Raw genomic sequence first — 27,930 nt, forward strand, 5'->3', positions numbered from 1 at the left:
ACACTTCGCAATAACATGGGGACCAGATAGCTAAGTATAAGACAGGGACCAGACATTTGATAACGGGGACCAGACACTTCACAATAACACGGGGACCAGACATTTGATAACGGGGACCAGACACTTCACAATAACACGGGGACCAGATAACTGATGATAACACAGGGACATGACGCTTGATAGTAACACAGAGATCAAACAGCTGATGATAACACAGGGACATGACATTTGATAATAACACAGGGGCCAGACACTTGATAATGATAATAGCACAGGGACCAGACATTTAATAACACAGGGCCCAGACATTCGATAATAACACAGGGACTAGACACTTGATGATAATACTGTGGTCAGGCCCAGTTTCATGAATCTTAAACTTACAAAATTTGCCTGAACTTAAAATTTCCCATAGAAAAGCATTACAAAACTCAAGTAACTTTCCTTAAACGTAAGTTTTTCCATAACTTACATAATGCTTTTTTATGGTACTTAACATTTTCTAAATTTATGAAAAATTCCTGAAACTGGGGCCAGACATTGTATGTTCCCCTGTGATACACAATACAAACTGTACATATGTTGTCCTAGTTATACTTACTGCAGATAAGATTTAGATATAGTATTCACTAAATCATTGAACACATGTACTGCCAAGAGATAACAGACAAACTGTTTATTAGTGGCAACGGTTGGTGGGTAAGGGGTTGGGGGCTTTTTTTTTCAAGAATTTTGCTTGTATTATTTCAAGGCCAAAACAAAACTGTATATATTTATAAATGAACTTGTAAAAGAAAAATGGATGCTGTCTGAAAAAAGAAATAGTTATAAATATTTGTATAAGATGATGTTCTATGGGCTCTACATGTCAAAAGCTGGAGACTAATAAAAACTGCTAGTAATTTTTATTTTTGAAAATAAAAGACACCGAGTAATTGATTGTTTGAATATCAAGAAGAGTTATTTGAAAATGACCATCAGGAGCAGGTCTGAAATTCTTTCATATTTTACACCATTGAGAGAAAGAACTTGTGAATCTTATCAGTAATTGTTCTGGTTTCTGTTTTCTTTCACTCCAGGAGCCATACTGCAAGGGGAAGTGATGGTAAGCAGGGGTGAGTAACCCTAGATAGTGGGCAAGGCAAGGCTCCCTGAAGGAGAGATCACTAAAAAGAGATGATTAAGGGAGTATGTGAATAAAATTGTTCTTCATTAAAGCTCCAAGCCTCATGGAATGAAACAAAGAAGTCAAAATTCTGAGCGTCCTAACATCTACAGAAAAAAATCCCTTTTTGGAAAGCATTTTGTAAAATGGAAGTTAATGCTGGTGCAATCCTGCATGTATGTTTCTTAGATAAAAAATCTTTATGCTGTGTTCTATCTCAAAATCTTACAATACAATGTTCACTAAAATGCTGTAAAATGTCCATTTAATGTAATGTCTTTTTATTCTCTATCAGTTTTAAACACATTCTGTTAATGTGAACATTGTATGTAATGGTTTGGTGCATGCTTGTACATTACCATTATATCATAGTGAATATATTTCAATAATTTCCGTGACAAAACTAGAGCTTATGCTGGTAACATCACAGGGTACATCATCAGGACACATGCAGTTAGATTCTTCATGTTGATTTGAATCACGGTGTTTCTTTCAAATATAATTTCCCTACAGGTAAAGTCAATTTATTTTTGAGATAAAAGAATATATTATGTTATCAGGGTAAGTGAATTAAAAGTTGTGTAGCCTTGACAAGTTGTATGGTAAAATTTTAAGTGACAACCATTGGCCGTTGGGGAAGCTTGTGCTGGTCAAATATGGTAGAAAATTAAAATATGCATTTTTCAACGGCAAAAACATGAGTTAGACATGATAGAGAGCATATGCATGGAGAAAACTCCTGGAGCCAGTGTCATACATCTGTCATTAATTGTAGATCTGTTTTTAGATAATTTAAAAAAGAAACGCTCTTAAGAAAGTCGAAGGAACATGAAATTCATTTGCCTGATATTGTCAGGTCAACCTGATATTGGCCATATCATATCCCGCTTGAATTGTGATTATGAAAGGATTACTTGATATTTCTTTACTATTGACCAGTATTTAGAAGTTTCAGATTCATGATTTTTGAGGTCCAAATGTATAGTTACAATAATTCTCGAAAGTAACATCGAATATCTTCTAAATACATACAGTTGTGATAACTATACAATATCATGGCTCCCACACCCCATTTTGGGACTGGGGCCTGGGGCCCTTAGAATTGGGAAAAATAATGGTGTTTTCCTTAGAATTGGGAAAACTTGGGGTCTAAATTGGGGAAAAAAAGATACTATTTTGCATTGGGAATGGGGCCGAATATCGGTCTCAAATCTGGCAGATTGAGAGCCCTGAATATAGACAACATTGAACATCATCTAAATACATACAGTTGTGATAACTATACAATACAAACATAACGTAGTACATCATCTGAATACATACAGATGTGACTTTAAGACATCCTGTTACCCTTGATATGGAGGCAATTACCAGATACATACTGGGAATGTGTATCATTTGACAAGATGTGGACAACAAAGTAGTATGGTAATTTCTCTAAAAAATTGAAAAACAAAAATTTGGTTACAGTGAAGTTTATTTTATCTTTTACCACTGTCTGTGTGGCTAATTGATCTAAAATTATAGGATTGAGAAAGGAAATCTTCTGAGAATTGTTTAGATTTACACCAAGCTTGAAAACTGAATAAAGGAACAATTTTACACATTAAAATTTTTTTTGAACAAGTACCTATAATTTACAATGTAAATATTCTTTAAAAAACGCCCAGGTTTTACTGAGTTGACCAAAGAGTTTTTCTAAGTTATTAGGAACAATTTTATTCCTTGGAAACTAACATCAACTGTGTCACTTGTAGAATGAATTATATATAGCCAGAATATCTCTAGAAATAACCTGCACCATACAAAAATTATCTTTGAGTTCTATAACACTTATTTATTTATTTACTTTATAACAGAAATTGAACTCCATGTTTGAATGACTCATATTCAGAGTTAATCTACTTCAAGTATTCCAGAAGGACATATAGCAAGACAAATTGATCTGAGAAGTCATGTTGCTTTCTCTAAAGTTTCCTGTTCTTATTTCTAATCTTCCATGCAAGAGCATCTCTCCACTGAACCAACATCATTGACTACAAGATCATCAAGAGATTTCTGGTTAAGTCTCAAAGGATTGAGTCTGTATTTGACTTCGGGAGATGGTTTATAAATATCAAACATTAAATTTGAAATTTTAAGATAAATACAGTGTTCAGTTTCGGAGAAATTATTGCTAGCAGGAGTTAACCTAAAATTGCAGTTTTGGTTCCTTTGCTAGAAATATTGGTCGAGAATTTAAAAAAAACAATGGTCCTTGGAGAAATAGATAATATTTCTGTATTTTGATAAAATCGTTTTTCTAAAAATTTAGTTTTGTTCCGTAGGCCTTTTCTTTTGAATAGTTAGATATGAAAATAACTCGGTGAATAGTGGTTTATTGTGCTGCTGACTTAAGGCCATAATGTATTGAGACAATATAATTCTTCAAATTTTGTATTTAGACACGGGAAAATGAGCAATTGTAATAAACTATCTTTGGCACCACAAATATTTCAACCTTTCCCAAATTCCAAGAAACACTTCACATGATATTTTCATTTCGAAAGAGTGTGTTTGTTTGTAATTCATTTACTGAAGTCAGATTAAACTATTTCAAAATTTGACAAATTCTTATTTATGATATATTTGACATGTGAGTGATTACGAGAATTTTTTGCCTATCATTTGGTAGATGATAGTGCTGACAAAGAACTAAATAAGAGCTGCATGAACTTATGTACTCAGTGCTTTGGTAATTTAATATTAGTTCCTGGAATAAAATGCAAAATAATCTGCTTGTTTATTTGATGTTTGATATTTTGAGATGTACCAATGGTTAATTTTGTTTGTAAAAGGAATTTTCTTTTGTTTGTTTTATGAAAAACAATGACAGAAAAAAAAGAGAAGAAAAGATGAAATAGTGCCGTAATAGTAAAATCTTACTTTTAATCAAAATTGTTGAAACAAAGGAAAAATATGAACAAAAGAACGTTTTACGCAAGGATCAGTGAGAGAAAGAAAAATAAGTTAATTGGTGATACATCCAGTGTGATACTGATCTTCAAAATCTTAACTGATCATTGACAAGTTGTTTAGAACAGCGTACTTGGTATTGTTACTGAAATAGTCTTGTTCAAAGTAATTTCAACACAGAAATACTTGTAAACATCAAAATCAGGGTGTCATTGATAAAAAAATGAGCTTGCTATTGTTAATAAAAACATGAAAAATGTTTTAATGTAATATATTTTTCTTTCTTGTTGTAAAGAATAAACAAAAAGGCACATCTATGTAGATACCAAAATCAGTGATCGGCTCTTTACATGTTCAAAGTATATTTTTTATTTTTCTGTACAAATGGATAGGTCAATGTATGATTGAGTTCAATGCATGATTATAAACACTGGTTTAAATGGAAAGAAGTATATAACATTAATTGACATGACTAAATGGCTGATATTGGTCTGTTTGTAATAATTCAATACATGAAAAGTTCGCTCTTAATTGGTTTGATTTACCTGTGTAAATGTAGCGCATAGTATATACATATATATATATATATATATATATTAGATTTTCATCAATTTTGTAAATTATCCAAAATTGTTTAAAAATTTGTACAAATCATGAAAAACTAACAACTTAATTTTAGGAATTTAAATTAATAGCATTATCCATGTAGATTGCATAATTTGGTGTTTGATTTTTCAAAAACTGTTAATGTCTGGAGGTTTCCATGTCTATCTAGAAAAGAACAAATATAACATACTTTTATATTTTAACCGTTAGTGATTCTCTCAAAAAACTGATGCACTAATGTCGGATAGTGTCTTCGCAATTTTAAAACATTTAAATAATTTGTTTGTTGGTTTGGTGTTCTGATTGTTGATTTTGGGGACCAAGGGTTGTTGCCATTTTTACTGAAAAATTGTACCTTACCTTATCGCTAAGAGTTGAATTTTCCTTCTAGAAACAAAGATTGTAATTTTTTTTGTCAGAAAGTTACAATGAATGGTTTGGTGACTTTTCATTCAAACTGCACCATGCAAAGACACAAGGATTATTTCGGGAGGAACCATTATAATGGACTCTTCCAGTCTTCACGTCATGGAAACGGAATTATTCCACTTGTAAAGAGATGGTTAAATGAACTTGCATTGCTGGCGACACAAAGGTGCGACATTGAAAGCTCAGGAACATTATTGTTTTCGGTAGGTAACACTGACATTTCTCTTCATCAAGTATGTTGAATATCTTTCACATATGGTCCAGAACAAAATAGCAACTTTGACCGTTTAACATAAAATATTATGAACGTTGATACTGTCTGTTAATTTGTTCGAAAAACCTTACTCATCGAACATTTAGCGCAGTTTTACCTGATAAATAGCAGCATATATTTTAAAGGATACATTTACTAGTTTGTTGAAAAAGACCAGTATTAAAAGCTGCAATTGGAAACCAATATGTTGAACCTGTTGACAGATTGTCACATGATCGTTTCTTCACAACATGCGATTGGTCTGATATGCGGATGTTGTTTTTCGATAATTGCTTGCAATTTCAAACATTTTGTCATCATAATTTGGAAGGAGATTACATAGATGTTAAAATTTTTGTAATAATGTTTCTGTATTGCTACATGTTGCTGTCTGTAATGAATATCAGAGGGCATTTTGGTGCAGATTCGATCCAAGGGAGCTTATAATTAGAATTATATAATCGTGCTATAATGATATGCGTGCGCAGCATATATTCCCGCAGGTTTGCTGTCTTGGTCAGTCATTCAAATCATCCCACCACCCTGAGCACTGAGCACACTATTTTAGCTTGGGATAACTAAGTGCACTGGTAATTATCAATCTTGATCACATTTGGAATGATGAAAGGCATATGTATTATGTGAATGTTATATGTGTAATGGTGACAGGTAACAGAGTAGATATAACAGGGACAAAGGATGAAGCCTTTTAGCCCACCTAATGTATGAAACTTGATCTGTCTTTTACAGATTCCTGCATATGAAATAATCATCTTACCAAAGCCGAGATGTAACCTCCTGTTTGATTGGCTTTGATACCGGCTGAAAATTGATGGACTGCATTGCTGAAAGAAAAATCATTAGGCTTTCATAAGGATCTATCCAGGCAAAGCCATTTAGCCACAGTTCACAGTCTTGGTAAGTTTTTAGTTAATTTTATACATAAGTATTCAGAAGTGGATTGGAGCATTTTAATAAATAATTTCAAACTCTTCTGTCCAGTGTAAAACATAAGCAATGGTGGAGACTTTTCCCTGTACGATCTTTACTTCAATAATTTTTTATTAGAAATGTTGCTATTTGCAAGTTTTTAGCAGGATAAGCAGTTAGGAAAATGTGGAAAAAATTGGTTATATATAGCACCAAACAAATAGCCAAAGAATGGCGTAGAAATGGAAAAAAAGAATTTGTAAACCTACTCAATATTGTAAACCTAACTCAGTAATGTAAATATACCTTTTAATGAGATTTATTTATTCACTTTTCAAGATTTTATCATTTCGGAAAATTATTTCTTTTTTTGTACAAAAAGAAAATTTTACCAATTCATATTTTTAACTTAACCTTTTTTGTATGTAGTTAGTTTCAGTGAATACACAAGTCTTTTCTATTTGAATTAAATATATATTTTGTCCACTTAGTAGGGTGTGAAGTCAACTGTCACCATAACTATCTGGTAGATTTAAAAGTCTTTTGCTTTAGCGTGTGTGCTGGTTTTACCACTGGAAAATTAACATACACCATGAAATATGAAACAAATAACACTTTTTGAAAGAGGTTTTTGTTTATTCCAGATTTCTCAGAATCATGTGCATGATTTTAATACAATTAATGTTTGTTACCTCACTGGTGTCAGTAACGCAATTTAATTCTCCTCAATGAAATCAGGCACTTAAGAATATAAAATTTGACAAATACATTCATTCAAAACAAAATTATCAATTATGTGAAGTTTGAAAAATAAAAAACGAAATTCATTTATTTAATTTTGATATCGAGGAGACATGTACATTAAATCCAACAAAAGTTTAAGAGATAAAATACTCTTCTCAGAAATGAATTTATTTAAAAGGAAATTCATGCATTTAAATGAATGTTGTTGATTATCAAGGTGATTTAGACTGTTTTGTGATGGTGTACAGACTTATAACCATTCAGGCTCTGCTCGTTCCCCATTGGCAATTCACTCATTGCAAATAAATGTCATACTGATATCAAAAATGTTTTATTAGATAGACAATAAATGGAGGGACAATGGTGCAGAAGTGATTGCTATTCATCCCGAATTTCAATAAAAAGAAAAAACATGATAATTTTCAACAATTATAGACAGTAGGAAAATTTATTATGCTAATGTTTTTTGTTGATTAACTGATTTTATGAGATGTATAAAACTTTTGAAATTTGAATGGATAAATATATCAATAAGTTTGATAAAATGAATATTTTGCTATGGTGAAAGACTTTAAAATTGATTACTATAAAATTAAATGTTATAGCACATTGTTGCAAAAAACATATTTTTAGCAAAACTGCAAACAAGGATGTTAAATGCTACATGTTTACAATGTAAACAACTTAACAGCATTTCTACGTTTGATATAATGTAACATCCTCTTTGCCTGGCCAGAAAACATATGCGAAATCAATAGACCTCAATATCCATTGATATTTCATAAGGTGACATATATCCAAAGTTTTTAACCTGCTGGCAGAAGGCTGAAGAAAAGGATATACTTAAATCATCTGGCCATAAAATCATTGTGTGATATTTGATTTATACAAATCTAGTTATATTAATAATTATGTTATGTTAAGAAAATGACATTTTGTATAAATATCAGTAGAATTGAGAACATAATTTCTTCTGTGATTCTATTAGTATTGATTCATGATATTAGAAATACATTTGTCACTGTACTTTATGACAATAAGCATGTATCATGTAATTAGCCCATCCACATATTTAGTCAAATTAAACAGCACTGCTATTTGATTTTAGTGTAATGGACCTCTCACTTGAATTTGATAAGTGCCTAGCCCTACTTGGCTGATAATGTTAACAAAGTTTGAGTTTTTAAGTTGTCTTTTTCAAAAGATGACCAAATTTATCCTTTCAAAGCATTTTCTGTTGAACAGATATGTAAAAAATGCATATTGAGTTTTTAAGTGTTCTTTTTCAAAAGATGACCAAATTTATCATTTTGAAGCATTTTCTGTTGAACTGATATGTGAAAAATGCATATTTGCAAATTTTTTGGAATTTCCATCGGGATTTTGAACCCATTCAAAAATTCAAGACTCAAAAGAAGTGGATTTAAATAATTTCCATATCTAGATAAATTTACATTGTCAGATGATGAAAAAAACGTTCAGGCTAAGATATATGTTTCCATCCTTGATAAATAGGGTTAATTGGCAAATATGAGAATTACTTTTATATCTATTGAAAATTATTCTATTAATATTCGTGCATATAGTTAATGATATTTTAGTTTTAATAAGATGAATAGATGAAATGATTGTGAAAAAAAAAGAAATAAAAAGGTCAGTAGTTAAGGAGGAGTTTAAAAAATATCAGTTTATGGTAGTTGTTGAATGATTTCCATTTAAACATTAAGAAGATACCAACAGGTAAACAGAATCATAATCCAAACTCAAATTAAATAAAACTAGGGGAGAATATCAACAAAAATCAAAAAATTGTATGAAGAGTTTTAGAAAGTATGAGGAGAATAAGACCAAGTGTTCTGGAAGAGTAAGCATCTTCTTCTTCATTAACAACACCTGTCAGCCCACTTAAGTAATGTCACATTCTCAGATAAGAATAATATATGCAACAACAGAACCAACATGTAAACTAACAAGTATTGAACAAGCCTAGCTTCATAGAAATAGAATATTTCTCAATGAGAAATTAATCAACCTGCATCTTTTGAAACTCCGTGTTATGAATTTGTCTGTCAGTTGATGATGTCTTGCATGAACTTTGTGATATTGGGAACAGGTTCTTGACTCTACTGTGCTATATTTTTATAAATTTTTTAGGTAATATCTTGTACATGTTGTACTTTCAATGCACTGTTTGTAGAGAGATTCACTTCCTGAATTTGTTAAATCAGACACAGATAGTTGCACCTTTCGTTCATCCTTCTCAAAATTGCAGTTAAAATATAATAATTTTCTACATTTATATACTAATGGTTCAAAAGAGAATGATAAGGTTGCAGTGGCCATGGTTACACAAGATGAAGCCTATGAAAGCTTGCTACTGAACAACACCTCAATATTTTTGGCGGAAGTGCAAGCTATCTACCTCGCCCTTGAACATATTCAAACAAACAAAGTAATGCGAGTTGTTATCTATTCAGACTCTCTTTCTTTACTACAAAGTCTTAGCAATAGAAATATCGAAAATATTTTCATTTGTAATACATTAATACTATATCATGAACTTGCCTTAAACTTTCATATTGTTATTTGCTGGGTTCTTAGGCACATGGGAATACTAGGCAATAAAATTGCAGATCGTGCCGCAAACGCAGCTTTATCGCTACCACCTGTTGTTTTTAAACTTCATTTTACTGATTTTAAACCAAATATCAAACAATTTTTAATAGCTCAGTGGCAGGAGGAATGGAATCAATACAACAATAATAAATTGCACTCCGTAAAACCTATCATTGGTGAACGGTCTCCATGCTATAGAGACAACCACCGAGATGAAGTTGTCCTTGCCTGTGTTCTGATGGGCCTTCATACCTTATACATTCATATATATTGAAAGGTGAAGATCATCCTCGGTGCATAGGATGTGATGAGCCACTCACCATTAAACATTTTTTGGTTGGACTGCATTGACCTGCTGTCTATTAGAGAATTTTTTCATTGTAACTTTAATAGTCTAAAGATTCTTTTAAAACTGTTGGTCTATATTATAGAATATGACTTACCATTTTAATCTTTTGTGATAATATAACCATTTAAGATATTTAGCATTTGTCTTTGACCTTCTAGTTCGTCTGATATTGTTTCCAGCTGAATCGTTGTGTCTTTCACTAATAGATGGCCCTAATGACCGTTTATGTGTTGACGGGCCGTTAAGATAGGAAAAAGTAAAGCTGAAGAAAGTTATCAGAGCTGTAGTAATATCATTGATTTGTCGATGATTCAACAGGTATACCTAAGCTTCAATGGGTACTTTTTTTTTCATATCTGATAACCATCACTTGTGGCATTGAGAATTCACATAAAATGGAGTCAATCTGTTGATGCTGCAGGCAGATGAAGTTCAACATTGCCTTGGTCATAGCAAAAGAAACTCACTGTCAGAGTTAAAGGCAATAGATGTTTAATACTGCCTTGGTCACAGCGATGGAAACTAACTGTCAGAGTTAAAGGTAATAGATGTTTAATGTTGCCATGGTCACAGCAATAGAAACTCACTGTTATTGTGAAAAGTAATCGATGTTCAATGTTGCCTTGGTTAAAGCAATAGAAACTCATTGTCAGAGTTAAAGTTAATAGATGTTTAATGTTGCCTTGGTTACAGCAATAGAAACTCACTGTCAGAGTTAAAGGCAGTAGATGTTCAATGTTGCCTTGGTTACAGCAATAGAAACTCACTGTCAGAGTTAAAGGCAATAGATGTTCAGTGTTGTGATGGTCACAGCGAAAGAAATTCACTGTCAGAGTTAAAGGCAGTAGATGTTCAATGTTGCCAGGTTGTAGCAGTAGAAACTCCCTTCCTATGCTGCAGGTAGAAGTTCAGCACCGATATGGTCTTAGAATAAAAAAAAATCACTGTGTGTGATTAAAACAATAGAGCTTGGTCTTAGAAATATAAACTCACTGACACTCTTTGTAGTAGCTTTTTAGTGTGGACAGTAGCAGCTCCAAGTTATCATGGGCAGTTGAAAGTCCATCTGAAATAGAAATAGTGTGATATACACCTGCACACAGATATTATGTCGGTCAGTTTGTAACTCTTGTATTATGCTTTGTCTATTTTCAGTGTGTACGTGATTTATAGAATGCATTTGTTTCTGATGAAGGCTTTGGGTTATGTTATAGAATCAAAGTCTTTATTAAATTTTAATTTAAATGATGGACTTCATGTAAACTCTAGTGTATTTAACTCAACTTGGGAGTGAGGACAGGGGCATTTGTTTTCACAAACATTTTCTAACAAAAAAGTGAAAGCAGATTATTGTTTCTGAAATTTTGGGGAAATAAGAATAAAGTGATATTTTTGGGGGATTTAGAAATTTAAAGTATACATGTAATTTCATAATTAGTATGATAAGTAATAATACAGTCAAACCAGCTTAATATCATGTTCCATTTGTCAGATGGAAATGTGGCAATAAGTGGAATGTGACATTAACAGTAAGCACATTCTCCTGAATTTCTAAACCAGGAAGTTAATTTTCAGAGGCGCCAAACTGACTTGTTTCTAACAGAAAATGTTTAAAGACAATAAATTTGTAATTTGATTTGTTTTTCCCATTAGAGCTGTGAGTTTCCTTGACTTTTGTTTGTTTATTCTTTATTATAATAATAGAATATATCAGAAATAAATGAAACAATGTTGAATAACAGTTAGCAATTTAAAACAGGTATAGACAGTAAGGAAACAAAGCATTATGAACAGTCTGATATAAAACAATATGGCTTGAATTTATTCAACTTCTCCGCCTGCAGGAAACTACAACCAGCTTTATTCAATTCTGCAAGTTTTTCATCTATATAGTCAGGTATTGATTGATTTAGGGAGAAATTTCCAGAGAAAAACAAGTTAATGGATCCTGTGTCTGGATGAATGGAGGAATATTTGTAAATCTGTAGAGACATGTTATGTAACTAAGTATGGTTTTCTTTACAAGTCATATATGTCGACTGTTTTTTTTATACGATCCATATGAGTTTGTTGTAATAATGGTAACTGCATAGTCTATATTTACTTTGTTCTTTGTTTGGGATATCATGAATTACAAAACATCTCAAACAAACACATTACATGTATATATGCTCGTCTACTTTTCCTGTTCATTAGCCCAAAAAGATGAAACAGGAAGATAGATAGAAGTGTATCTGTAACATCAAACTGTTAGAGCTCCGGAGATTTTCAGAGCTGAGATACTCATTAACAGTGTCGGTTCCTATGTAAATATGCAACAAAGCTTCAGCATATGTAGTCATTCGGTGCAAAATTGTACATCTAGGGATATGGTAGAGGCACACCAGAATGTCCTGGCTATTTACTTAGCTAGTTGTTATTGGTTAGAAATTAGAAACCAATTTGTAAGTTACTTCAAAAATTTATGAAGTTTTAATGAATTTTTCATTTACATTTACTTACATGCATTTCCAAATGGTTAAGAAACATTCAAAGATATTTTTCAAATTCTGTAATAATTACATGCCACAATGCTCAGGATTTCTGTAAGAATAGCACATAAAAGATAAGTTTTAAAACATTCTTTAAAAATGATCAGAATAATGTTTCGTTTTTAGAGTCCTTAATTGATTTTTATGTACTTTGAAAAAGATAGGGGAAAAGAGGTGAGCATAGATGTCATAGACACAAGAACAAATTATATAATAAACAGTTTTCATCCTCGAAGGTTTAAATTTGAACTCTAGTATCATACCTCTGTATGTAAAAATAAAATTCTTTACTCTTTGTTAATTAACTTTTTTATTTGTAGTTTTATGACATGACACCATTTGTTCCTTCAACCATAAGCCTTATCTTCTGCTGATATACATTATATTTTTTGTTTACTCATGTAAGTTTAAATTAATTTGGTTCGAAAGTACATTTTTTTCAACAGTTGCATGCATAACTCGACATGTAGGTATGCCAATGAACGTTACACACCAATGAATGTAAACAAATCTGATAATCAATATGTGTACATATTAGTATTATTTATTTATATTTAGTATTTGTTTAGCCTTTTGATGATGTTTACCTACCTCATTCATTGCATATATTACACATGTCAATAAACATACACAAAACTACACTGTCGTGTCACTTCTTTTAGCAAAAGTAAGTGAGTGATATACATTTGCTTTCATCCCTTAACTTAATATATGAAGAAGTGGTAACCATGAATTTTCAAACGAAGAATGAAGGCGCCCTTTTTACATTACACAGTGTGGTATAGGGAGGATTTTAATGTGCTATGCTGTATCAGAGATACCAAAAAGATTTGAACCTTATTCATTTTAGCTTATCTGGTCTGAAGGGCCTTGGTAAGCTTATACATCAGAAGCATCCCTTGGGAAAGAGGACACAAATGGTATAAATGGTTGGTATGACCTCCTTATGGCAAGAGGGGCTGGGCCTAATAGGGGAAAAACAGCAAATGCTTAAAACCTTTCTTCATCTGTAAGAATGTTAGGAACCTGTCCCAATTTGCTCTGAAACATCCTTGGGTGAAGAGGAATGAGTTTTGTATAAATAGTTTGGCTGATACATAGGGGACAGAGGGCATGGGGCTAATGAGAGTATATATGTAAAACGTTAGAATTCTTTCAGCCAAATAAAGCTCGGTGAATGTTAAAGGCCCTGTCGGTTTCTTGTTTTCTGTAGGTTGGTAAAATGCACCACACCTTGTCTTTGAGATGATAAAATGGACAAAACTGTGTATAGAGCAGTAATAAAGTTTCTAGTCCTGGAGGGTCAATCTGCTAAACTGGTTGAAGGACAAGTGGCTGCTGTTTATGGCGAGTCTTCGCCTTCTTCAGCAGAGAGAGCGTAGAAGATGAACTCCAACTCCAACACTGTGGTCAGGATGGCCATCAACCAGTGCTAGCACAGAAATCAGTGGCACTTTGCACTAGCTGTTGATGGAAAAGTACTCTTGCTCTTGATGAGAAGAGGAAGCAGCACGCCTTTCATCACAAATTACACATGTCCAATGTATGTGCAAGATGGATCCCAAGAATGCTTTTAGATGACATGAAGCATCATTCCAGGGTCACCATTAGTTGAGTTTTATTTTCATTTAAGGGTTGTAAAAACAGGAATTAACATAATGAAAACACGTCAAATCTCAAGATAAAGAAGCCACTTAGACTCTACAAAATATCCTAGTCCATCCTAAGGAAAAATGAAAGATCGCGGCATTATATATGCAGAAAATTGCCGCTAGAGGGCTCTAACTCTTTTCGATATTTCAGCCAATGAGAAGGCCAGGATTGGCAAATTTTGCCTGAAAGGCCGTCGCAATAGGCTATGCGTACTGAGTATGTTTAGCCAAATTACTCATAGAGAAAGTCGCAGGATGTGAATACAAAATTGGATGCAAGAACTGCAATGCATCAGGAAGTGTCTCACATATGTAAGACTAAGTGTTAAAGCTTAGCCAAATCTACAACGGTACATCATTACCATCTTCTGTACTTCTTTCTTTATTCTTTTTACTATCATGTCACACTGTGTACTACCTGGGTGTAAGTAAAGTAGAATTATTGCGAAGCTGTCTTGTATGCATTATATATCAGTGCTAACAGGCTTCACACTAGTCATTTGCCTGATGTAGGTAGCTGATTGAAACATCACATTAGAATTACTGTTCGATGTCCTGTCTGGTGTTCAGTGGACCCTTGTTTGGTTTTCAATAGGCCCATATCTGGCATTCATTACATCCCTATCTGATGTACAGTGGACCCATGTCCGATGGTCAGTGGAGCGATGTCTGGTTTTCAATAGGCCCATATCTCACGTTCAATTCATGTTTGATGCTCAATTGGTCATTTTACAGTGTTCAGCCCAACCATATTATTTTGTTCTGTGGAAATTCCAACAAATGCCATTTCATTATGTTATGATAGCCTATTCCCCTGCTTGGAATTGGTGATATTGCCCATCCCTGGACTTTTTGTTGGATAAATACGGTAATTACTACTAGTATCATGATTTAGTTTTCTCTCCTAAAATCAAACATAAAAAATTATGGAAATAAATCACCAGGATTCCTTGGTTACAAGCAAATTACATAGGAGACTACGAGGAGCCCAAACTAAGTCGTAATATATTCATCAGGTATATAAAATGTCAGAATTTACATAAAACATCCACATTTATGATGCAACTTTCTATCAAACAATTTCAGCATCCGTTGTGGTATATACATCACTAGACTATGTAATTGTATTTATTTTATTTAGTTAAGTTTTTTACTCTAACCACATTTCTTTGTTTCATAAATCAAAGTGCATGGCAAAGATTGTAGCCTATCTTTGATGTTTTTAGGAGGAATTTTTATAGCATGTTTTATGGCAGTATTATAGCGATATATCTAATCAATATATTTTCTTCATATTTAATGTCATATATTTGTGGCAGATTGAAATCTGGATGTGATTCTATGACCTTGTGTGGATGGGTTTGTTAAATTTTATTTCAGCACCTTTATCAGTGACGGGTTTCGTTCTAATTGATCGTATCTGTGTCCTCCCCAGTCCCTTTAATTATTCTTGCCATGGTATCCATGTTTCTTGAAAAGTACCGCATGGATTTTCTCATGATTCATATTACATAGGCTTCTCTTTGTCTTACATGTAAAACATTTTGTGAATTTTTGCCTTTTTTTAGAATCCATTGTCCTTGATTGATATATTATAGATACTTTAGTAAGTAAATCTAATTTTGAAATATAAAGTTCATAAAAATTAAAAAAAAAAAAAAAAAAGATATTTTTCTGTAACAAATGTCAGTCAGCAGAAGTCACGAAAGTATGTTATTCATGTTAAGGTATATGTATCATCACTCGCAGCCATTATTGTACCCAATTGACACTACAAGAAAATAAATTTTCTTTCAAAGCAGAATTAATGATATCGTAAGATTACCGGAATTCTTATCAGCTTTACTGATAGAAAGTGAGGGGAGAAGATTCAGATTTTTTTATGCTGAACAAGATTACATATCTGAGGCTCTACATAAGGACATGTCTTCATTTTTCTTAGTGGTTTTGTTAAATTGATGCAATTTTATGATTAACTTTTTAAATGAGCTCTGAAAAAAATGTGAAATATTTAGAAATTCCTGTATCGTGATGCTACTATAACGCACTGATATCTGTGAAATATTTAAAAGATGTGAGCATTCACAAAAGATCTCTTTCCTTTATAGCCGTGTAGCAAACCAACCAGTTCAACCTAACAGCAAGGTGTTAAAATGAGAATAGTTTTGTTGCAAACTAGTTTTATCAAGTACATCACGCAATTGGTTGGGCTGTAAATTTGTGACATCATCTTGAGCGCACACTCGTTAAAATCTATTCTTCTGTAGTTTTATTTTCAACTTGTATTTTTTTGAAAAAGAAAACGGTTTCTTTGTAGTGCCTCCTAGCTTAAAAGCGTTCACGTGTCATCGAGGTCGTTTCGGAGATGAAATGACATGCAACTTATTCCACTGAACAAGACATTCGCAGTTAGGACTTAGCTTTGTGATTGGTTGATATAAAATTTCCCGCGCCTGTGATGAAGATGATTATGTTCTCAGGGTCATGGATTCCAGATACGATTAAAAAGTCAAACAGGCGCAGTCAAGGAAACATTAACATAAATATCCATGACTTACAGAGATTAGTGTAGATCTGAGGTCATCTCCATATGTGGGGAAAATCAATTATAAATAGTGTCTAAAAATAAACACATATAAACAGCATGTTTACAAGTATTGACAGACAATCTCCATTCTCCTCAGTTATTCAAACTAATTAATAGATTGACTTTTAAGATGTGATGTGATTAAGGTTAGAAGTCATAGTATGCACAGGTCAAAATTGTATAAGTACTGATAAATATTTTGTTGTGACAAAAATTTTAAGCAGATGTCCCAATAAAAAGAATTATTCAGATCATTGCCCATATAGATAGGGTCACCTGGAACAAATTTAATAAATTTTAATTGATACAAAGCCATTTTTTTTTTATTTATGCAATAAGTCACGTGACCAAATTTTGATGTTACAACATCTGTAGTTACGGTTAAAGGTCAAAATTCTCTTATATTGATATTTTGAAGTTTATTTTAGTTTAATTTTAACATTTTAAGGTTATTTTTTGTTACAAAAATGATCAGGTTGGTAGATAAAGAGATCTGTTTATATTGGATACTGTTATGTACAGTAAAGCAACTTTGCATATCACACCTTTATTTTTGATAAAGTAGGAAGTCTTTCTTTTCTTAATTGTTTTCAAAGTTTTCCAATACAGCACATCAATATATTTAAAAAAATCATCATCATCATCATCATATCATCATCATCATCATCATCATCATCATCATCACCATGAATACAGATTTCAAATACTATATACTGGATACCTTACAAAGCTAGGATTGAATGTTAATTTTATGTATAACAAGTTGATTGATTTTATGGAATCTATTGAGAAGTTAGGTACAGGTATAACAACTTTATTGGTTTTAATGGAATCTATTGAGAAGTTAGATACAGGTATAACAATTTTATTGGTTTTAATGGAATCTATGGAGAAGTTAAGTACAGGTATAACAACTTTATTGGTTTTAATGGAATCTATTAAGAAGTTAGGTACAGGTATAACAATTTTTTTGGTTTTAATGGAATCTATTGAGAAGTTAGGTACAGGTATAACAACTTTATTGGTTTTAATGGAATCTATTAAGAAGTTAGATACAGGTATAACAACTTTATTGGTTTTAATGGAATCTATTAAGAAGTTAGATACAGGTATAACAATTTTTTTGGTTTTAATGGAATCTATTGAGAAGTTAGGTACAGGTATAACAACTAAGTTCATTTTATGGAATCTATTGAGAAGTTAGATACAGGTATAACAACTTTATTGGTTTTAATGGAATCTATTAATAAGTTAGATACAGGTATAACAATTTTTTTGGTTTTAATGGAATCTATTGAGAAGTTAGGTACAGGTATAACAACTAAGTTCATGTTATGGAATCTATTGAGAAGTTAGATACAGGTATAACAACTTTATTGGTTTTAATGGAATCTATTGAGAAGTTAAGTACTTAGTTCATTTTATGGAATATATTGAGAAGTTAAACACTTGAATAACAACTTGATTCATTTTATGGAATATATTGAGAAGTTAAACACTTGAATAACAACTTGATTCATTTTATGGAATATGTTAAGAAGTTAGGTACAGGTATAACAACTTGATTCATTTTATGGGATCTGTTGAGTTATAATGTTACACTAAATAAGATAATGTCATAAAGTATTGTGTCCTATCTTTACTGGATAATGATATAGAGAATAATACATAAATTATAATTTCTGTCTGAAAGAAACGTACTGACAACTTCAGATTAGTTTACTGTCGTGACTTTTTATCAATGCCTCTCCATGTTGTCCATTGTTTTATCTACCTACTCTAGTGAACAAATACTTTTACCATTTAGAGATGGAAATGGAAAATGGAATTTCGGGTATGTAGACCAGCAATCAATATAAACAACAATTTAGAAAGTTAATCCACGCTGAAAAATATTTCATGCTTTTTCAAAGGCTTCAACCTACATCCTGTTAAGAATCTTTTGACAACTTGACTGGAAAGTAGGCGGAACATCTACCTCATCATTGGTTGAAAGGATTGTTTTGATTGGCTTATTATCATGTTGTAAAGGAGAGAGTATGCTTGTTTTTATGCATATACTTGAGATTATATCGCAAATTGCATCATTTTCACTCTCGACTGCATCTCCAATTAAATCCAAAGTTTATTATCTAATCTCCAGTATATGCATATAGACAAGCATACTATCTCCAAAACATTATTATAAATCAGTGCTAAATTGGACACTAATATTAGACATCTAAGCTTTATTCAATACTATTATTATATATCAGTGCTAAATGGAATACTAATATTAGATATTAAAGCTAGATAGAATATTATAAATATGTATCAGTGCTAAATGGAATACTAATGTTAGATTTCCCAGCTAGATATAATTCTGTTGTATATCGGTGCTAAATTGAACACCAATATTAGACATCAAAGCTTTATTCAATACTATTTTTATATATTGCTAAATTGAACACCAATATTAGATATAAAAACTAGATTGAATATTATAAATATATATCAGTGCTAAATGGAATACAAATATCAGATAATAAAGCTAGATAGAATATTGTTGTATATCGGTGCTAAATTGAACACCAATATTAGACATCAAAGCTTTATTCAATACTATTATTATATATTAGTGCTAAATGGAATACTAATAATAGATGTTAAAGCTTATATATCAGTGCTAAATGGAATACAAATATTAGATATTAAAGCTAGATAGAATATTATAAATATACATTAGTGCTAAATGGAATACTAATATTAGATATATAATAGATATATAGATAGAATATTATAAATATAGTGCTTAAGAATACTAATATTAGATATTAAAGCTAGATAGAATATTATAAATATACATTAGTGCTAAATGGAATACTAATATTAGATATATAATAGATATTAAAGCTAGATAGAATATTATAAATATACATTAGTGCTAAATGGAATACTAATATTAGATATATAATAGATATTAAAGCTAGGTAGAATATTATAAATATATGTCAGTGCTTAATGGAACACTAATATTAGATATATAATAGATATTAAAGCTAGGTAGAATATTATAAATATATGTCAGTGCTTAATGGTATACTAATATAAGATATCACAGTTGCTGATACATGATCAAAATATTATATACAAATATATTGAATGTTATTTTTTGGACGTGATAGCCATATTGCATATAGTTTGTTTTGTAAGAGCTACATTGATTACCTGTGTACATGTTACAGTGCGAATACCCTGACAGGTTCATAAGATGTGATGACAGCATACTGAACCTCATGAACTACATCAAGTAAACACCAGATGATATTTAATAAGAATGATTTGTATAGGCAAGGTAAAAGGTATTGTCTGGTAAAGGAAGCCGACGTGAATCCTCAAGGTTATTGAAGCAGCTGCTTACATAGATGAAAGATTGTGACGATGAAAAGGTAAATGAAATTGGAGTAGAAGCGATAAACACATTGATGAACGAAACCTGACGTTGATGATTTGGATGTAAGTGTGTGCAATTCCTGTGTAACCTTACACCATTCAGTTCTGACATTGACGTCAACGGTTTGATCAAAGATTGTGCTGACTGAATTAGATGACAAAGAGACATAAAATGTTACAATGTTAATGTGCGATGTTGAAGGAAGTCTTTTGCTGATAGTTCAATTTGTAGACTTCAATGATGGGGTGAATTTAATAGGTAAAGAGGAGGGATGATGAAATTGGTGACGACCAGAATTGCAGATGATGATGACAACAATGGTAGGACACCCTTAATGGATTTGAGCTTGATTAATCAGTTGTAATTTAGGTGATACACATTACATAGTGATGATTAAAAGCTACAATTTATGACAGATGCATGATTCATATGAAAATTTCAGAACATGCCAGATTTCAAGTTTCACTCTATTTTGTTGTTCATTAGTACTTTCAAAGAAAATAAACATTAAATTTTACATTCTGATTTGACATAAAATATTACAGGGCCCTCAACATGTAGATAAAAAGCTTTTTTTATGTCTCAATGTTTTTCATAGTGTTGTTTTGTTTAATTTGAACTAAAACAAATTAAAGAATAGAATTGAGATGTGTACGAGACATAGATGAAAATCTTGCAAAAATCTTTTTGTGTAGCATCTTTTAGGAATTTTATCATTGTCATTGCAATGATGAGGACTGCCAAATTTTGTAGCAAAAATGAGTGATAATCATTTCCTAGTACATTCACTGATCTAAACTAACAATTTTGACATTTCTTTAACTAAAGTGTTAATCTAGCTTGCCTACTGCGGTGTTGTTGAGAAATGAACAAGTTTATAAATGGCATACTGAAATGGCTTTTGATAAAGTAAAAACATTTCGAGGAAAAAAGGTTCTGTCCAAAGGTTCAGAAACTTTGAAGATTCCGACATAAGTGCTTAATATCTGAATCGTATTTAACTATCATACGATCAGTATGATCAGGATCCGCCCACATATGTAGCACCACTTGTTGACTAACTGTTAATGAATATTCATATATTATACCTACAAATGTCGGTTACATGCAAAACTGGCAGCAGTTAAGCTGATTTACTGGTTCATCACAAAAAATCTTCAAAAGATTGATGGTGCAATTTATAAATGATCCATCAAATTCGGGATAGAATTGGAGGAGGTGTGATCGCAATCTCTACTAGCTAATAGCAACACTGCACTGAGATATGTACAATTTCTTATGGTAATTAGGATGAAAACTGCAGGAAAACATGTCACTTGGAATGATTGTGATCAACACTTCTTTGATATTTCCACAGACAATATTTGATAATACATCTGTATGTCGGTCCTCTGATACTAACCGAATGATGATAGGCTCAACTCCAGTGTCACGTGACAGAAATAATTACAACTTATGCCCAAAAAAAATCTTTCTTGCTTGATTGAAGGCCTTTTATTTTGAATATGTCGTCTGCGAATCCTGGCCATATATAGCTGCTGGTTTTTATATTATGTAGATCTACTTGATATCTTTCTGTCTTATGATGGCGGTTTTAATATCTTCTCTCTCATTTCGAGAGTCAAAGTTTCTGATTTTATTGTCACAGAACATAGGAATCTGTGGCAATTAGTGGATTTCATTGATTCTATGATCATAGTGCAGCATTTCTAAGGGAGGTAACTGTGTTCTTGGATATTCAACACAATGTGATGGATGTTAGTTCTCATTCCAATAAGGTAGGTATATTTAACATTCTGATTATACTCATAGTATTAATTCGTTATATGAATTTCTGGAAGTTCAAATTTGATTGGTCATGTCTTACTTGACTTAAAGAGTAATTGGTTTATGTTGACTAGAACTCATAAGTCAGCCATCTTGAAATACCTCTGTGTTGAATAATTAATAATTTAGTATGGGATTTGGTGGAAGTGTTATTTTCATCTGTACCAAACGTTGTACATGATACTTTCAAAAAAAAAAAAAGAAAGTAACTTGATATTCAATTAGGAGCTTTTTCCTAAATCATGACAGCAACGTTCCTCTTTACCCTCATGTTTCTTTGTAGTGTCTCCAGGTACATGCTGTACAGCAGAAACAATTGTGATCAGAAACTTAATCTCTAGTCTATCCTTTGCAAAGGTTTTTGTTGATGTGCGAAAAAGGTTTTATTTTAAAATTCCAAATGTCTTTTAATTGTTGAATATTTTCAGAAAATAGCATTTTGACAGGAAAATTCTTATTTAGGTATCTCATCAGAATGACATTCTGATTGCATCAGCTTATCTGACCATCCAATTAAAACCCAGGAAATGCCAGAAGATGTTCTGTTATGTCTTCGTAAGAGTAAATTGAACAAGATAGATTTATGTGTTCATTCAAATGAGAAAATTTGTTCAATTTTGGTACAAAAAAATAAAAGAGATGATACCAATGGAAAAGAAGAGATTAAACAAATGAGAAATTCGTCATGCAGGAAATTCTGATGTATGAAAAATGTGAACGAAATTCAAAATGTAGGAGACCAGAGATAAATTATAGAAGACAAATTGTTGAAGAAATCCTTAGGTAAGAGGAGCCTTCATATTTAGGATATCAAAATGTAAGGGAATATTTTTTGTTTGTCGAGAAATTTCATATTTTCAAAGTATATGAGAAAACTGATACAGGAGAGATCTAAGTCAGAAATTCTGATGTAAATCAACAGAGTTTAAGGCATCGTGAGAATTTTCTGTCGGGACAGAAATTTAATGCACTCATGATATACAAGAGATAGGTGAAATCTAGGATTAAAGGTGGCATGTTGGAGAAATTTTCATGGATAGGAATATTAATATTTTAGAAATTAAAATTTGGGAGAATTACTGTACAGATTTGACATTTCAAATGACCGAAGAATAAAAGAAATCAGATTTAGTTGAAATTTAATGTAGAAAAAAATTTATTAGAGAAATAAATTATAATGATGGGAAGAGAATTATCAAATTAATGTAGGAAAAATAATTTGGGGAAGTTTTGATGTGAAATATAAAAATATATGAAAACGCTACTGATGTAGAAATGATGTAGATTTTCTAATGTGTGATAATGTTTGAGAAATGCAAATTCAGGAAGTTTTAAAAGTGATTTGAATGACGAATGTAAAATCTTTAAAACATCTTGGCTTTTGCTTTCAGTAAAGACATAAAATTGTGATAAACCTAGTACAGGGAGGTAAAAATGTAGCAGTAAGTTATTTCATATATTTTGTCTGGAAAGTAATGATTTCATCTTCACAAAGTTGAAACAAAGAAATATGATTCTGTTTTTGATTATAAAACAGGTAAAAATATATGTTTCATAATAAATAGAATTTTCTTCATAACACCAAAATTTGATAAATTATGTTATAAGCTGTATGTGCCTTCAACAAAAAAGTTAATGCATATGTAAATTAGTAAAAATCAATTATTAATTCAGTAACAATCAAATATCACTGTATGAGATATGGGAGGTTGTGCAGTAGAATGGAATAGTTACATTGTTGTTTTTCTCTCTCTCAGTTCTTTATTTACTAGCTTTATTTAATTGGACACTTTAATTGATCTTAATTTAATTGAATTTTTCCTAGGAAAATTGTACTATGATTTTTATTTGTTATGTATCAGGAATGTATGAGTGCTAACCGATATTGGACATATCTGTTTTCTTACAATTTCTTCAAGAATTAGAAATAGATAAAAAAAATCTAGCCCTGTCAAATTAGAAAGTTAAAATCAGAAAAGCAATACATTTCCTGTAATTGATCTTTTGGAAAAATTACATGAATTTAAAACAAAATCCCAATTTCATCATTCATTATTCTGCTTCTATGGAACCAAAATGTAACTTAAACACAATTTTAGAAATGGATGATGTTAAGTATTTTTTGAAGTCATTTAACATAAAAAACCAACATTCTGACACATATGGTAATAGCTTATAAGTGATTTTACCTCTATACACAGTTTTATATTTGTTGTGGTATTGATAAAGACTAGTAATGCAGAACAAGATAACAATAGAAGATGTGACTTGATGAAATAACCAAAGGAAAATTTATGGGATATAGAAAAAAATTTCTGATGTCTGCAAATAAATTTATATCATTATGTTTAAACTTATATAAATATATAAATACACTTTGGTAAATATCTTAATAAACTTGTGTAAATATATGAATAAATAAATGTTTGAATAAACATGTGTAAATATTTTTAATATACTTAGATAAAGATATAGACAAACTTATGTAAATATATAGATAAATTAATGTAAATATATTAATATAGTATACCCTGAAATCCCTTCTTTATCATTGACTTTATCATTACATATATTGACATCCTGAAAGTGCTATTATAATTTTGCAGAATCACAGTTATTTCTGATTTAAAATTATTTTATCCATTAAAAAGAAAATATTCACTTGAAAATTATTTTTAATTTTTGTGGTGTAATACATTTCCATTAAACATCTAATATGACAGGAGATGTGTTGAATACTGACAGCTTTATGTAAGAATAAAAGACCTTTCATAAACGTTATGGAAAGCCTAGAAATATCGTCTGGGAATTAACAGGAATTTTTCAGTGCAGGATGTTGTCATGTGATGAGTTTATGAAGATGTGATCAACAAACACTCCGTGTCTGTAAACATTAATGCATAAACTTCATGCATACTGTTTATTTATATTCATAGACTACAAATACTTGTCTGTGTTTTGATGATAGAATAATTTCTGTCTCATCTGTGACAAATAGTAATAAAAGCAATACTACAGTGTTACTTTTTTGACAGAGATAACAGCAGACGCTGCAGCAGTAGCAAAGGCATCTTTGTCAACATTTCACTTTAAAGTTTTGTGTTTAGATCTGGTACTCAAAACATTAAAGTCTAACTTTAACCAAACATGGTGCATAACTAGATCTGAACACCTTAACACATCCTTCTAGATTATTTTTGTCCAATAACTGAAAATTTTGGATGCTTGGAAGCTGGACTTCAAAGTTTTAGGTTAAGCTAAGTTTCTCTTTAAATACAAGTATTATTCCAATAAAACCTGGAATTTAGTCAGATTGCAGACAGGACAACTGAACCCAGCAAATTGATTTCATGGATTTTAGTTATATATTTGTGCATTTTTTGGACAAATACAAGTTTTGGTTCATTCTATTCCTGTCGGATTTAATGTAGTCATAGTGGTACAATAGCTGTGTGTGACAATTTTTCCTCTTCCTGTGTTGGAAAAGTGATATTTTTTAGGTAAAATTGCCATCTTTAAGTGAATTTTAGAGGATCTAAGAATCTACACATCAATATCTGAAATATGACAACATATCTCTGTTTTAGTTGTATTTTGCATTTGATATGTAAATGACCATCATATCAAAGCAGGACAAGTGAGACTGATGTATATTTGATAGGCTATCTTTGAAATGTACATAAATTTTTTTTTACTGATTTACATGTATACATTTATGATATACTTTCACTATGAACATTTGGAAAACTGGTAGATGTAATTTGTAAATGTGATATGAAAGGAATACCAAAAAAGATATTGTGGAAGTTTGGGTGAAGACTGCATGGTGAACATTTCTGTATGACATAAAATATCATAAATGATTTTGATTTGTGAGGTTTCACTAGCGATTACACAAAATAAAATTGTAGATGTCGACCAGTGACAACGCCCATTTACATGTTTAGATTAACTTTATTTAGAGATTCCTAACAATTTAACTTATCAATATTTTAGGTAAACTTAGTCAGTTTAAATCAGCAGGTTTTTGATCGTCACTAAAAATTGTCAATAGTTCAAAATTGTGATTTCCGCAATAAAAGCAATTGATAGTTCAAACTTGTAATTTCTTCATTAAAAAGAATTTCTCTGTAGTGTGGTGATATTTCAAACTCTGCCTATTATTTTATTCTTACAATTATATTCAAGAAACAATTCAAGTCCATACAATATGGTGAATGGGATCTTGTTGTGTTGAGAATACACCCAAGTTGTCTTTGTAGCACATGTTATACACGATTACTAAAGTACACTTGTCTTTGTAGCACATCTTATACACGATTTCTAAAGTACATGTGATTTCTTTAATTGCTTTTGGCTGCTTTAGAACTGTGCATAGATCACCCAATCAAACTTGAGGCCCCTGCTATGTATGATATACCATCTGTATGAAGTTTCCTCTAATATTTCATCACCATATCCTACATTATTTTCTACCTTTGTGTATATCGGATTATAAATTGTAAGTAATCTGTACCATTGGTCACTAATCTGTACCATTGGTCACTAATCTATACCATTGGTCACTAATCTGTACCATTGGTCACTAATCTGTACCATTGGTCACTAATCTGTACCATTGGTCACTAATCTGTACCATTGGTCACTAATCTGTACCGTTGGTCACTAATCTGTACCATTGGTCACTAATCTATACCATTGGTCACTAATCTGTACCATTGGTAACAAATCTGTACCATTGGTCACTAATCTATATCATTGGTTACTAATCTATACCATTGGTTACTAATCTGTACCGTTACTAATTTGTACCATTGGTTACTAATCTATACCATTGGTTACTAATCTATACCATTGGTTACTAATCTATACCATTGGTTACTAATCTGTACCATTGGTTACTAATCTGTACCATTGGTTACTAATCTATATCATTGGTTACTAATCTGTACCATTGGTAACAAATCTGTACCATTGGTTACTAATCTGTACCATTGGTAACAAATATGTACCATTGGTTACTAATCTATACCATTGGTTACTAATCTATACCATTGGTTACTAATCTGTACCATTCCTTACTAGTTACTAATCTATACCATTGGTTACTAATCTATACCATCGTACCATTGGTTACTAATCTGTACCATTGGTAACTAATCTATACCATTGGTCACTAATCTATACCATTGGTTACTAATCTATACCATTGGTTACTAATCTATACCATTGGTTACTAATCTATACCATTGGTTACTAATCTATACCATTGGTTACTAATCTGTACCATTGGTTACTAATCTATACCATTGGTTACTAATCTATACCATTGGTTACTAATCTGTACCATTCCTTACTAGTTACTAATCTATACCATTGGTTACTAATCTATACCATCGTACCATTGGTTACTAATCTGTACCATTGGTTACTAATCTGTACCGTTACTAATTTGTACCATTGGTTACTAATCTATACCATTGGTTACTAATCTGTACCATTGGTTACTAATCTGTACCATTGGTTACTAATCTGTACCATTGGTTACTAATCTGTACCATTGGTTACTAATCTGTACCATTGGTTACTAATCTATACCATTGGTCACTAATCTATACCATTGGTTACTAATCTATACCATTGGTTACTAATCTGTACCATTGGTCACTAATCTGTACCATTGGTTACTAATCTATACCATTGGTTTATAATCTGTACCATTGGTTACTAATCTATACCATTGGTTACTTATACCATTGGTTACTAATCTATATCATTGGTTACTAATCTGTTCCATTGGTTACTAATCTGTACGATTGGTCACTAATCTGTACCATTGGTAACTAATCTATA

The sequence above is a fragment of the Ylistrum balloti genome, unplaced genomic scaffold, assembly GCF_031769215.1.
Source record: "Ylistrum balloti isolate Yb309-2 unplaced genomic scaffold, AGI_CSIRO_Ybal_v1 Utg370808, whole genome shotgun sequence".
Lineage (NCBI taxonomy): Eukaryota > Metazoa > Mollusca > Bivalvia > Pectinida > Pectinidae > Ylistrum > Ylistrum balloti.